The sequence below is a fragment of the Nuphar pumila genome, chromosome 13, assembly GCF_984573655.1.
Source record: "Nuphar pumila chromosome 13, dmNupPumi1.hap1.1, whole genome shotgun sequence".
NCBI lineage: Eukaryota > Viridiplantae > Streptophyta > Magnoliopsida > Nymphaeales > Nymphaeaceae > Nuphar > Nuphar pumila.
The window spans coordinates 92,572,944-92,588,907 of NC_143261.1; positions in this window are offsets into that span (position 1 = coordinate 92,572,944).

Genomic DNA, 15,964 nt, shown 5'->3' on the forward strand with positions numbered 1-15,964 from the left:
TGTGTTGTGTAGGTTAGCAATGACTAAAATTTGTAAGACAAAAAAGCCTCCACTGTTCGATGGGATGACTACTGAATAAATTATCCGTCAGTCTGATATATATGAGCGTTATGAAACATACAAAAATATAATGAAGATTGAGAATGATAAATACTGAGACAAAGCATTGAAATTGTATAATGTGAAGCCTGATCCATCATATATTGAAGATAAAGAGCAAAAGAAGAAGAATGAGGAAGAACTAAAGATGAAGAAAAAGAATATGGATGATGAATATAAGGAAAAGCAAAGAAATAAGGAGGAGAAGAATGAAAAGCAAAGGAATAAAAGGCAAATGAAGAAGGAGGAGGGAAATGAGAGAGAAAGGCAATGGAAGGAGGAGGAGGAGAATGAAAAGCAAAGAAAGAAAAGGCAAATGAAGGAGGAGGAAAAGGAGAGGGAAAGGTAAAGAAAGAATAAAGAGGAGGAAGAGAAGGAACGGCAATTAAAGAAGGAGGAGGAGAAGGAGGAGAAGGAAAGTCAAAGAAAGAATAAGGAGTAGGGAGAAGAGAAAAAAAGGTAATTGAAGAAGAAGAAGGAGAAGAATGAAGAGAAGGAAAAGTAAATGATGAAGATAGAAGAGGAAAGGCAAAGGAATAAGCATCATGATGAAGAAAAGAAGGAAAAACAAATGAAGGAGAAGGAGGATGAGGAAGAGAATGAAAGGTAAAGGAAGGAGAAGGAAGACGAGGAAGTAAAGGAAAGGCAAATGAATGAAAAAGAGAAGGAAAGGCAAATGAAGGAGGAGAAGGAAGAGAAGAAAAGGGAATGGAAGGAAGAAGTAGAAAAGCAGACGAGGGAAGCGAACGAGTGAAGGAAGGAATAAGTAGAAAAGCAGAAGAATAAGGTGACAGAGTGAAGGGGCAACGAGAAAGGCAGAAGAGGATGAGAGAATGAATGGGGAACAAGAAAGGCAGATGAGGGAGGATAAGGAGCGAATGATGGAACAACAAGAAAGGCAAATGATGGAGGGAGGGGATGAAGAAGAGAAAAGTGTGACCAAGATATGTAAATTGCTCATGTCTATTACGATTTACTATGATACGTATTATTATATATAGCGATTAATGTGATAACAATTACTATGTATGGCAATTATTGTGATAGCGATTATTGTGACTTATGTATAGTGATCATCGTAATAGCAATTAGTACATATAGCAATTGCGTAATGATATACTGTGATAGGTATTATTATGACAGTGATTACTGTGATAGCGATTACTATGTATAGTGATTACTGTGACCTATGTAAAGCGATTACCGTAATAGGGATTAGTACGTATAACAATTACTTTGACATCGATTATTGTGTATATGATTACAGTGATAGCAAATATACAACGATTATTATATATAGTGATTACTGTGTACAACAACGCGTAGAAGTACAAATGAGACTAATTGTGATTTGATATGAATAATATGTTATTTTGTATTACAGGGATGTTAGAAGAGAAATAGAACACCAGGTGAAAAGTTCAAAGGGCGGTGTCAATGGTATGTAGTTTTGTCATGGTATGGACAGTTAATTGAATATCAGAAGGATCGATTACGAAATATGCACTTCGGTGGCCTTCTAGACGAACATCATTTTTAAACGTGCTGGAACACCATGACCCACTTGGTCAATAAGTGGAATCATAAGACGAACACATTCTAGATTGATGGTTTTGAGATCACCATGACCCTAGAATATGTGGCTCGGATTACAGGTCTTAAGTGTCATGAAAGTGTTGTCATAGCACGGGATTCAAACTATAACTCAAGGGACAAGTGCACAACCCTTCTATGAATGTCGATGGAGGACTGGGGTTAATGTATTTATGGTGAAAGCAATTCCACATCGATGAAAGTTTCTTCTTTCCATAATAAATGGGAAGGTCGGTCCGCTACATGTGCTTCTTAAAGAGTTGACCAAGAGTTACGCGGCTTCCTTCTTTATTTGTTTGGACTTACTTTATTTTCAAATTTGTCTGATTTGATGTTAAGTTACCTCTGGTTGTAGTTCTTGAAAGACTTGGATAAAGTCAAAAATTATGCATGGGGTGCTGCTATGCTCGCACACATGTACAATCAACTTTATCATGCGAGTAAGGATACAAAAATCGTCGGAGGGTTTTCGCAATTTATCCAGGTAATTGTTTAATACATATTTGGTAGTTGTAGACTAAGATCGTTGAAGGTCATTGTCTCACTAATATATTGTTTTGTAGGCCTAGGCGTGGAAGCATATTGTCGTCTTGCGTCCTTAGTGTGGCTTTGTGATTTGTGGTTTTCCCAAGATCGGTCGGTGGGCTACAATAAATGTCAAAGAGGATAATGCTACGTTTATTTTAGATGGTTAGTGTGAGCTTTATAAAAATGATTTTAAAATAATATTTTTAATGAAAATCAAGTGAAAGCTAGACACCAAAAATATAAAAACTGGCTCGCACGAGTGGTGGAGTCCAGGTCGGTCTCAGGGAACGAAAAATACTTTGTATTCAAACGCAAAATCTAAACTACATTTTATTGTCATGAAAAACAAAAGATTAATTAACTAAATAAACAAGAAAATGTTGCCCCTGAAAAGGGCTTACACAAATAAAATAAATGGTTTTATTACAGACCCAATTAATAAATAATGAAATCCTAATCTAAAAAGAAAAGCAAAAGTCTTCAGTGCTTGAATCTTTTGTAGTCTCTTTGTGTCTCTTTTCTAATGGAACATGCAATGCACATTTTCTTAAGGGTGCTCCGAGGGCTTGAGGGAAACTCAGAAGGCATTTCAGGGGTACAAAAGGGGGGTCACTGCACGTTCCAATGCTTCCCTGCAAAACACAAACACTACAAGAAAAAAGTTAATTAGCGATAGAAATAATCCATCACAAATTTACGATGGATTAGCTAGAGAAAACTAATCGTCCCTAAAAATGGAATTAGTTACAGAATTAGCGATGGAAAAATTATGTATCAAAATCCGTCGTTAATTAACGATGAATTAGCGACGGAAAAAATTTGTCTCAAACTCTGTCTCAACTTTGTGACGGATGAGCGTCATAATTTTTTTGTCGCTAATTAATGATGGATTTTGAGACAAAAATTTTTCGTTGCTAAGCCGTCGCTATTTTTCGATGTAAAATGGCTCATCTAGGGCACAAAATTTTCTCCCTGCTCTCTCTCTCTCTTTCCCCTCTTCTGTCGATCCACCTCCCTTTCTTCTCCCTCGCTCGTTTCCCCTCTGTCGCCTCCCATCCTTCGAGCAGACACTGGCGACCGAAGCTGCCAGCCACCCCTCCGACCATCACCATCATCTCCTTCTTCCCTATTGCCATCGATAACCACCGACCATCGGCCACCCCCTCTTTGATAGTCGTCATCTCCCCTTGTTCCCTCAGCGACTCACCGCCTGTTCCTCCCGCTCTGGCAACTCTGCCAAAGTCCACCAATGACCACACCAGTGAGCTCACTGGTTCATTGCCTCCTATACCCTCGCAACCTTTATGGGCTCTCTGACAGCTTCCCGATGTTCCGTTTGTTGCCCTCTTCTTCTCCGTATGTGTTTTTCCGGTGATGTTGGAGTTGTCATTGCCGACCTCTTCCTCAGGTAAGCTCTCTCTATCTCAATTTCAACATGTGCCTCCCCCTTGTCCCTCTTTCCAACCTATCAACAGGGGGCCCTGTCCCCCTACCGCTGGTCCTTTTTGACAGGGGGCTCCACCCTTCTACCCTTGTTTTCGCTCGGTCAGCAGGAGGATCCCCCCCCTACCTTTGTGTTTGCTCAGTCGACAGGGGGCTTCGCCCCCTACCTTTGTTTTTTGTTCGACCGACAGGGGGGTCACCCCCTGCCTTTGTACTCTTTTGGATGGCAGAGGGACTCTGCCCCCTGCTGTTGGTTCTTCTTGGCGGGGAGTTGAGCCCCTATCTTTGTTTTCATTCGATCGGCAGGGGGGAAGAGCCCCCTGTCCTTGGTTCTTTCAGTCGACAGGAGGCAAAGCCCCTCTGCCCCTTATCCACTTTGTTTATTCGGTCGACAGGGGCTTTGCCTCCCTGCTATTGTATTTTCTCGTTAGACAGGAAGGTTGAAGCCCTTACCTGAGTGGTTCTTCTGTCGACAAGGGGAGGGGGCTCTACCCCTTGTTATGTTTCCCTTTCGTCAGACAGGGCAGGGCGAAGCCCCCTGCTTGTGTCTGTCTTTGGCCGGCAACCTGTTTTCTTCTGCTTTTCCCTGTGTCTTTATCTTTGGCCGACAAGAGAAATGTGCATTACAGTTGCGTAGCAGAGCAAAATGCGTGATGCTTAATGCTAAGCATCACATGCAACTTAAAATGTCATGCAAAAAGAAACAAGAAAAATGCAAATGCAAAAGCATACAAATCGGGTAAATACCTGTGGTGAATAAGTGATGTAATATCATCACATGTTATTTACTTTTTTTTATGCAACACTTTCCTACTCATACACTCAATTAATTGTTGATATCTAAGACTGTTTTGCTAAAATTTAAAGATCATGATGAGCATGATTTGAATATATGAGAACAGAAGTGCTCTTATTTTTGTAATTCAGAGACCATGCTAGTCATGATTGTAATTAGCGAGATATTAGAGTGTTTGTTGCAGGTACATGTTTGACATTGTTGTGATATGAATGATTGAATGTATTACAATGTTTGACATAAATATATTTGTTTGCATGAAGTTATTTTCAATTTGATTATGCATTTCATATGAAATTGTATCATGAAAACATGCTTAAAATGAATGTATCGTGTTTGTGAATGTGATTTCATCTTTCTAAATATTCTTGTGATGTTTGCAAATATGATGTGATGGTGTTACATACAAAAATATTGAATTATTAATGCATGCATAATAGTTCATGAAATTGTATTTTATGTTAAGCATGTTTGTGGTAGAGAAGGGAAAAAATTTATACATTAACTGAAATAAAAAAATTTCTCACCAACAATCACCAAATAAGAATTTCTAACAGATTTGTAAACCATAACAAAGTGTTAACCAACTGAACACAAGCAACAAGCAAAATAAAAATTTTATAACCTACAATATACAAATTATAGCAAACCAACATGGAGAAATCACTCGTTTCATTCCCATTAACTTGGAAAAATGGAACCTACTTTGTAATTTCATTTGAATGTGTGAAAAAATACTTTTGCTTGACAGTAATTTTTTTGGAGGTGAATGACATCATATATATATATATATATATGTGTGTGTGTATGTGATATATATATATATATATATATATATATATATATATATATATATATATATATATATATATCAAATCATTACATCTACCATCAATGCATGATAAATTAGATATTTTCTTTTTCATAACTTTATTATGATTCTCTTTTAACTGGCTAAGATAATATTCATAACATCATAGGACAAAATGGCTACAAATCGTGAATGAATATGCAGTAGGATAGTTGATAATGCGGTGTCACTTGAATATATGGATGGTATTGACAATTTTATTGAATTTGCAATGGCAAATGTCAATACAATGAATCCCACCAGTCGATAAAAGATGTTTGATCTATTTCATCACTAATAAAAAAATGAAGAATTAAAAGAAACCAAAAGACAAAACTAGATCACCAATGTCATTCCTGTTAGAAAAAATGTGTGAGCCTACATACGTTGAACCACACATTATAAGATTGTCTTAGGTTCAAGCCCAGTTTATGTGATCTATTCTAGTTGGGCTCTGTGATATCTCATATGGTATGGTACACCATGTGGAGAAACTTGTTCTCTCTACAATTTTGTAATGAGCTAAATTGGAGACAGACTCCTAATTGGATACACATTAGGTTATGGTCCCCAAACCTTATATAATGTATCTTTTTAAGGCTCCTCATAACCATCAAGAGATTCAATCTCTCTTATAAGGTTTAGAGAAAGAAATAGGGTCACATATATAGGTTTTAGAATATCATATCCCATAACGATTAAGCAGAGCGCTTATGAATTAAAGTATGTTTTTCCATCAAGTTTAGTTTTCATGTTTTATGTTAACGATTTAGCGAGAACATGTTTTACGATCATCTTTAGTCTTGGGTGGATTCCTAAATCCAACAATTGGTATCAGAGCACCTTATTCCTGTTGAATCGTTGAAGAAATCTGATTTTATTGTATATATTATATTTTTCTCATTGGAGGAACCAATCTGGTTTGATCGATGGCTGGACATGGGCGGAGGACATTCGTTTGACCTTCCTCAGCCCAAATGTATCCTTTTAAGGCCCTCCCCTTTCCATCACCAGGCAGTAATGTTGGGAGGGTCATACGACCCCCTCACCACTTTTGGGTTACCAGAAACCACAAGCGAGAGGGTTGATCAACCCTCCACCCCTTTTTGTTTGACTGGACGGCGGACGACGCCGGAGAGGGTGTGTGTGTGTGGTGTGTGGTGGTGGTGGTGGTGGTGGGGGGGGGGGGGGGTCTCCCTTCTGTTCGGCTGGACGGACTGCCCTCATCGTCGAACAAAAAATGAGTTTTGTCCCTTTTTTTGCTTACAACAATAGGAAGAGGCTGAATCGCCCATTCAGAAACCTGACGCCAAACGGTGAGTCACCATCGTTCAGATCCTCCGGATGCTGGCAAAAGTGAGTTCACCATTTTTATTTTAAGATAGTCAAACGGGAGGGCCCATCAACCCTCCCCCCAATTATCTCCCTGTTTACTGAACATCAAAAAGACCCTTTTCCTCCATCGGATCGTCGGGCGATGGAGGGTCCTCCTCCTTCTGATTGTCAGAGGGTGGACACCCATTGTTTCTGGGTTTGACGACCATTCAAAGTTGTTTTCAGCCATTGCCATTTTCATTCTGGGGTCAGCGATGACATTTTTTTTGGTTCGGTCCTTCACCGGCGGCAAATGGCATTCAGTTTAGCCATCGACCGGCGAGAACTGGAAACCTTATAAAAGTCTGGCCACTGCAGTGACTCGCAAGGTTGACTTTTGACATCGTCGTGCAATCTAGGTTATGTCGCAATCCAAGGTCGACTTTGGCCATCATCGTGCAATCCGGGTTCTGCGGCATCCAGGGCAGGCTTTGGCCATTGTCATACAATCTGAGTTCTGCGGCATCCAGGTCTGGCTTCGTCCATCGTCATGCAATCCATGTTCTGCGGCATCTAGGGCCAACTTCGACCATCATTGTGTGATACGGGTTCTGCGACATCCAGGGTTGGCTTCGACCATCGTCGTGCGATCCAGGTTCGGTGACATCTAGTGTCGGCGACAACCGGACACCTCTTCATTTTGAACTATTATTTGTCGGGCTCGGTTTGGCTTTTGGCTGATCTAGCAGCCCGGGATGATTCAGCCACATGATACATATGGCCGATTCAGCCATTTAACCTAGGTTGGTTCGGCCTCTAGCCGATCGAGCCAGTCGATTCGGTCTCCAACCGACTGAGTCGAGTCGGTTCAGTCAACTACTTTGAGCTATTTTGATGTCATACAACTGACCTATCCCATACCAGGTTGGTTTAGGCCTAATGGGCTGACCCGGTTCGATCCCCATCAGGTTAAGGGGACCGAACTAGATTGGATGGGTGGGTCAGACCTGTGTTGGGCCAAGTTTGGCCTGACCCCCGGGTCAGGTCTGGTCAGACCTCACCCGTCAGCTTAGGCCTGGTGTTGAATGTAGTGTTAGGGACTGACCCGTGATGAGTCAAGCCCGATTTGACCCTTGCAAGCACCTCGTAATAATAATATAAAATTTTATTAGGATTTTATTATTAAATTAAGGGCATTATGTATGCTTTATGGGTCTCTTTGGAGGGCCATTTTTGGTTATTTTTCAGCGCTATACAAATTATGATTATGTTTTTCTTTTGTTCATATGCATGTATTAACATATTTGAACTTTGGTATTCTTTTTATAATTAAATGTATGATATTCTAAATTGAATTGATTGAAACAATATGTTGTTAAAGTAACCTCTATTGTGTAGATTAACTCATTTTGAGATATTGTGATATTTATGTATTTGAGGTTCATGCAAATAGTGATCTTCCCAAAGGAAGATTACTATTTAGCCGAACCCAAAAATATATTTTCAGTAATAAATATGTAACAATTATATAGTTTTTCATATGAATACTGAGTCAGTTTAAAGAAAGACTTGTTGTTTGACAAAACTAATTGTTTATGTTTAATTATTGTTTTTAGAGTATCACTTATAAGTTGACACTTCTGTCCAAAGACTAAGTGTAAATGTTGTGATGGGTATCTTGTGATGGGGTTCACCACTGTTTAAATATGTTATTTTGTGTTAATGCATGTGAAAATGTATGTTAATCGTGAACTTGTTTGTTCTTTATTCAGTTAATACCTCTGCTTCTACGATATCTGCAAATATTAAATTCATCTCTATTTTGAGTAGTTCTAATTTTAAGAATTGAAAAGAAAACATTATGATTGTTCTCGGATGCATGGATTTGAATTTTGCACTACGAGATGATCAACCCCTTGCTCTTACGGATAAGAGTTTCATTGATGATAAAGAAACTCTGAGCGGTAGGATCGATCTAATCACATGAGTCTCATGATCATGAAATGTGTAATTCATGAATTTTTCAAGAGCACCATGTCCGAAGAGGTGAATGTCAAACGTTTTTTTGAAGAAATTGAAAAACATTTTGCAAAAAAATGAAAAGGCTGAGACAAGTACCCTACTTTCGAGTTTTGTCTCAATAAGGTATAAGGGCAAAAAAAATATTAGGAAGTACATTATGGAGATGTCACATCTTACTTCAAAACTCAAGGCATTAAAGTTATAGTTGTATAAGGACTTACTCGTGCACTTAGTTTTGATATCTCTTTTTGCACAATACAGTTAGTTTAAGGTCAGTTACAACTACCAGAAGAAAAAATTAACTCTTAATGAGCATATTTCACATTGTGTGCAAGAAGATGATATGATGAAGCAAGAGAATACTGAGAGTGCTCATTTGGCAGTAACCTCCAAGGACATGTTTAAGAAAAAGAAAAGGATTAAGGAAGCTGCAGTTGACCCTCAATCACATAAAAAACTAAAAAGACATCAGGACCTAAAGTCTAGTTATTTCTTTTGCAAAAGAGAGAGTCATATGAAGAAGGATTGTACCAAGTATCATGTCTGGCGTGAGAAGAAATGTATGCTCCTTACTTCGATTTGTTCTGAAGTTAATTTGACTTATGTGCCTGAACACACTTGATGGATAGATTCTGGTGCTACCACTCACATAAATGTATCTACGCAGGGTTGCTTAAGTTGTCAACCGTCAATTGATATTGAAAGATTCATTTATGTGGGCGATGACAAAATAGTTGAAGTTAAAGTAATAGGGACATTTAGGTTGCTATTAAAGACTCTAAATTACTTAGATTTGAAATAAACATTTATTGTGTCGTATTTTAGGCAGAATTTGGTTTCTATTTCTATTTTAAACAAATACGGTTATTCTTGTTTATTTAGAAATAACAAATTTAAATTATTTTTTTATTCAAATCTTATTGGGACCAGTTCTTTATCTACGGTTGATAACCTTTATTTGCTTAATATTATTGATTTATTTAATAAAACTTTACATTTAATTTCTCGTGGTACAAAATGAAAAGTAACAAATGAGAATTTTGCTTTATTATGACATAAGCGCTTAGGTCATGTTTCTAAACAAAGAATTGAAAGGCTTATGTCGAGTGAGATTCTTGATTTCCTTGATTCCACTAACCTTCAAGTTTGTGTTGAGTGTATAAAAGGGAAATTAACAAATATAAGAAAATTAAGTGTCGAAAAAAGAACAAACATCTTAGAACTAATCCATACAGATATTTGTGGACCCTTCCTTACGGCTTCTTAGAATGATTAACAATATTTTATTATGTTCATAGATGACTATTCTTGTTATGGGCACTTATATTTAATTCATGAAAAGTCTTAATCCCTTGATGTGTTCAAATCATTTAAAGACGAAGTTGAAAAACAACTTGGTAAAAGAATTAAGGTCGTTAGATCTGATCGTGGTGGAGAGTACTATGGTAGATATGATGGATTATATGAACAACGTCCAAAGCTCTTTGCTAAATTCTTAGAGAAATGTGAGATCGTCCTTCAGTATACCATATCAAGCACTCCTAGCATGAATGGTGTTGCTGAGAGACAAAACAAGACTCTTAAGGATATAGTAAGGAGTATGATTTCTCATTCTACTTTACTTGAGTCATTCTAGAGAGAAGCATTAAAGACTGCAACTTATGTTTTAAATAGGGTACTTTCTAAAGCAATAACCAAGACCCCATATGAATTGTGGATAGGCCAAAAGCCTATTATGAAACACTTTCATATTTGGAGATGTCCAGCTAAGACTAGACCCTACAAACCATATAAAAAGAAATTGGATTTCAGAACGATTAGCTGTTATTTTGTTGGGTATTCTGAAAGGTCTAGGGGCTATAAGTTTTATGACCATATGAATAAGTCATTTTTTGAAACAGGAAACACTTATTTTTTATAGGGTGCTGAGTTTGAGGGGAGTAATAAAGTAAAAGATATTACTTTTGAAGAAGAGTTTCTTTCTCTTCCTACAATTATGGATGACAATGATCAGATTTTCATTCCTGACATTGTTCTCACAAATTCGGATCAAGGCAATGTGTTAGATCTTCTTGTCCAAAATCAAGCTTTTACTCCTGGAGTTGAAACTTAACAACCTCAAAAAATACCTCAAGAACCAGTGCTATTAAGAAAATCCACTAGAAAGAGAAGAATGACAATTTCAGATGATTATATTGCCTTTCTACATGAACATGAGGGTGATACTGACCTAAGAAAAGACGATCCAATCAACTTCTATCAAACCACACAAAGTTCTAACTCTCAAAAGTGGATTAAAGCAATGCATGAGGAGATTAAATTCATGAGGGAGAATGACGTGTGAGATCTTGTCCTATTGCTCGAAGGTGTGAAACCCATTGGTTGCAAATGAATATTTAAAACCAAAAGAGATTCAAAGAGTAATGTTGAAAGATATATAGCATGTCTTGTTGTAAAAGGGTTTACTCAAAAGGCATTGACTACACATAGACTTTTTTCCAATTTTTACAAAAGACACTTTTAGGATTATGATGGCACTTATGACTCATTATAATTTAGAGGTACAACAGATAGGTGTTAAGACTGCATTCCTTAATGGGAATATCAATGAGACAATATATATGATCCAACCAGAATGTTTTGTCTTAGGCAATGCTAAGAAAATGATCCGAAAACTAAAGAAATCCATCTATGGACTTAAGCAAGCTTCCTGTCAGTGGTATCATAAGTTTCATCAAGTTGTCCTCTCATTTGGTTTTGAGATGAACGTGGTTGATGAATGAAAAAACCATAAGTTCAGTGAGAGTAATTTTATTTTACTGGTTTTGTATGTTGATGACATATTGCTTGCTAGTGATGATATAGGGATACTTCACGGAATCAAGAGATTTCTGATAAAGAAATTTGAAATAAAAGATCTTGGGGATACCTATTTTATATTAAGGATCAAAATACATCGAAACTATTCTTGGGGTATTCTTGGATTATTATCACAAAAGAGCTATATCGAAAGGATTCTGAAAAGATATAGTATGAAGGATTACAATCCAAGGGATACTTTTGTTGCTAAATGAGACATATTTAGTCTCGTTCAATGCCCCAAACACCAGTATGAAATTAAGGTTATGTATCAGATTCCCTATGCACCAACTATGGGAAGTCTTATGTATGCTTAGGTATGTATGCGTTCGGATTTCTTGTACATTGTTGGGATGTTAGACAAATATCCTAGTAACCCAGGTATAGATCATTGGAAAGCAACCAAACAGGTTATGCGATATTTGCAGAGAATAAAAAGTTACATGCTCACATACAAGAAGTCAGATCAGTTGAAGATCATTGAGTATTTTGACTCTGACTTTGTGGGATGCCAAGACAGTCGCAGATCCACGTCAGGCTATGTTTTTCTATTGGTCGGAAGAGATATTTTATGCAGAAATGCCAAGCGGATACTCATTGCTTCTTCCACCATGGCAGGATAATTTGTAGCTTGTTATGAGGCATCCAACAATGAGATATGACTACATAATTTTGTCACAGGATTGTGGATTTTAGATAATAATGAAAGACCGCTAAAGTTATTTTATGATAATAATTTAGCAGTACTATATTTCAATAACAAAAGTTCCTCAAAGTCAAAGCATATTGACATTAAGTTCTTTGTTGTTAAAGAAAGAGTACAAAATGGTCAGATATCGATAAAACATATTGGCATAAACTCTATGATTGTGGATCCACTTACTAAAGGTTTGCCACCCAAGGTCTTTTACGAGCACACTGCTCAAATGTGTGTTTTATCATTTTATGATATGTTGGTTTAGTGAGAGTTTGTATTTGAACGTTCTATGATATAATAAAATTCCTTTTGCCACTTTGGTATAAAGTTAAAGTTTCAATTTCATTATGTTGTGATCACACTAAAGTTTTCAGGTAGAATCAGTTGGAAATAAGCATGTTTGATCATATTGCATGTAATCTCTATGCTTCACATATATACTTGATCCATGCCATTTGGTTATATCGATATACATGATCATTGATGGGTCCAATTACGTTACTTGTAATGAAAACCGCTTTGGTTCTATGTTGACATGGTCAATGGACCAGGTTGGTAGAGATATCAATTGATAAGACATTGTTTTTGAGCTCATAAGGTTATAATGTGTGATTATAAGGTTACGTATGTTTCACAAGTGAGAGATTGTTAGAAAAATTGTGTGGGCCTACATATGTTGAACCACACATTGTAAGACTATCTCAGGTTCAGGCCCAGTTTATGCATCTATTCTGGTTGGGCCCTATGATATTTCATATGGTATGGTACACCATGTGGAGAAACTTGTTCTCTCTATAATTTTATAATGGGCTGAATTTTAGACAGACTCCTAATTGGATATATATTAGGTTATGGTCCCCAAACCTTATATAATGGCCCTCTCTTTGAGGCTCTCCATAACCATCAAGAGATTCAATCCTTTTCATAAGGTTACCAAAGCGCTCATAGATTTAGGTACACTTCCGCATCAAGTTTAGTTTATGTGTTTCGTTTCAACGATTTAGCGAGAACATGTATTACAATCCTCTTTAGTCTTTGATGGATTCCCAAATCCAACAATCCCCTAAAAGGTCATCTCATTCTCTAGCTCCGGCTAAAACCCTACCTACTCACAGCCAGTTAGATTGAGATTGAAATTGTCTTCTCAGCCCGATCGATCGAGATTGAGATCGTCTGCTCAACCTGATAGATCAAGATCGTCTTTGCTCAACCAACTCAAAAGAGGAGGAGATCGAGATCGTCTTCTCCATACTCACAGTTGCAGCCAGACAGATCGAGATTGTGGGTGGAAATAGAGAAGGAAAAGAGGTATTTAATTTGGTTGGTAGTGAGGGCCTTAGAGGCAGCTGGGAGCACCATCAGGAGTGGAGTCGGCATAGGATTTGCCGACTACCACCAACCGACGGTGGTAGTCAAAACGTGGAACTGGCATCAGCAAATGCCATGCGAGTTTCGTGTTTTTCTGCTTTTCCCTTCATCCCAAACAGACCAACGCCTCTTTTTCCACTCCGAGGGTGAGATCCCAAACGGGCCCTGAGATCATTTGGCTTAGCATTAATTAATAGGCAGCATCTAAAATAACTGGTAAAATAGTATACTAGTTTTCATTGTCTTTCCTAAATATTATAAAAGCAGAAGCAAAGATATTTGATGCTTTATAACTTTATTTTAATTGCTGTGAAAGAAAAAAGTTGTAGTTCATATTAAATACAACTTCTAGGCCTGGGCCTGGGCCTGGGTCCAGGTAACAATTAGCTCCTAGTTAATAAGGTAAGAACCCTTAGTCTTTGTACATGTAAAATCCAGATGATGATCGGATTTGGGATGGACTGAGGGCTAGTTTATAGACCTCTTAGTCAAACACTGGTTCATCCATCCGTATGGATCTGATTAGACATGTTTTAGTGGGTCCAGAAACTTCCACTAGCTATCAGATTTATATGGGTCTGATCAGACAAGACGCGACCCATTGAAAACCCTAATCAGATATTGAAGCATGTGGAAAAGGTCATGTTGTATTTGGTGACACATATACCTTCTGCCAAAAAATAAGAAGACAACTGACCCAAGGAGTTTGGCGTAGTGTGATGGGGCCTAGACCGTTTGATGGGCAGCCTAGGTTCAAATCTCATGGGCGTCACCCCCTGCGTAAGCCAAAGCTTGGTGACTCCCTAGGGTCAAGGCGTAAACCTTCAGAGTTTTATGCTGCGATGGACAGAGACCGGAAGTACGGCAGGCTGAGCCAGTGCGGCTAGGTCTCTTTGCCGGGGGCGGTTTCTCAAAGTAAAAAAAAAAAAGACAATTGGGTTTTTGCATGTGAAAGTAAGTCAATCAATGAAAACAATCAAATTCCTTTTGATCCTTTTTGTTATTTTGATTAGCATGAATTAACTACCACTATGTTTTGGGCGACCCAATAGGGGCCGAGAGGTGTCACATTGACCGTGGACTGACTCGAGTCAGTGTCTGCAGTGTAAAACTCTATAAGTACTCTCACCCTGCCCACCAGGGATGGTTTTTCAATTGGCTTAAGGCCTTGCGACAAAGGACACATGCCGTGGTCATTGAATTCTAGACCTCCTTTGACTTGAAAGCTTTAAGCTAACCCACCTATAAAGCAGTAATCAGCAATAAAACTTTATCATACATTGCAGATGCAAAGTTACGATGAAACGGATCTAATGCTTGAGAAGGTATTTCAAATCAGAACCGGGAAGTTTTGGTAAATGGACCCATACCCTCATTCGGCAGCAAACCTTGGCTGTACGACCCAACCCACAAAGGCGGCACAACAGGCTTGCTAGGACACTCATTGGGTTTCGAACATGGGATGTCCAGGAGATCTCAAACAATCGCAGACACCTCTAGCCACACGAGCTAGGCCCATGTGGACTTTTATTTTTTTTTTTCTTATCACTTCCCTGTTGGATCCAGATATGTAGGATCCAAATTTGTGGTCATAGGGTCTCACAAATGGAACTTCTTGATATACTAAAAGGGTGATACCATCATTTGTGATTAATAAAATTATTAGGAAATATATGAAGTAGTGGATAAAAGGGAGCCCGTAGTCCCCATGCTAACATGAAAACTCATATAACAAGTTATGGAGGGGGGTCTTGAATAAAGAGGCATGCTTCACCAAAGTAATGGTGTAAGATTTTAGTCTCATTGGTTGCTAACAAGTAGTTATGGCCACAAGGGACTCTGCTCATATGGTAGGGGAGACTTGTGAATGTCACCAACTTTGATGGAACGTCACCAGTTTGAAAACCCACGGTTGGCATCCCTTGTTGCGAGTTTGAAGCCGGGTGTACTCCCCTGTGGGCAAAAGGGACCTCAAGGGTTTTACCAACAGGAGGCTAGCCAATGTGTAGTCAGTGATTGGGAGGGGGGAGTGGTTGAGAAGAAGGGGTTTTCCTTGGATTATCCAAAAAAAAAAAAGTAGTTATGGCCATGGCATGTGAAATATAAGGAAAACAAGAGAAAAAAAAGAGAGACCATGGCTAAATAATTAAGGCCGGAGATTGCCAAGATTAGGGGTGTCAATGGGTCGGGTTAAGCCAGACCTGACCTGAACCAAACCCTATAAGGTCCGAGTATGGTGATAAATAAGAAGACCTGCTTAAGACCCAAGTCCAGACCAGAAGGTCCGATTAATACATGGACCAGGTATAGTTTGTGAAAATTTACACCAGACCCGTGCCCAACCCGAGTTCTAACTAAGACCCACAAATTTTCAATGTAAAAATGATAAAAAAAT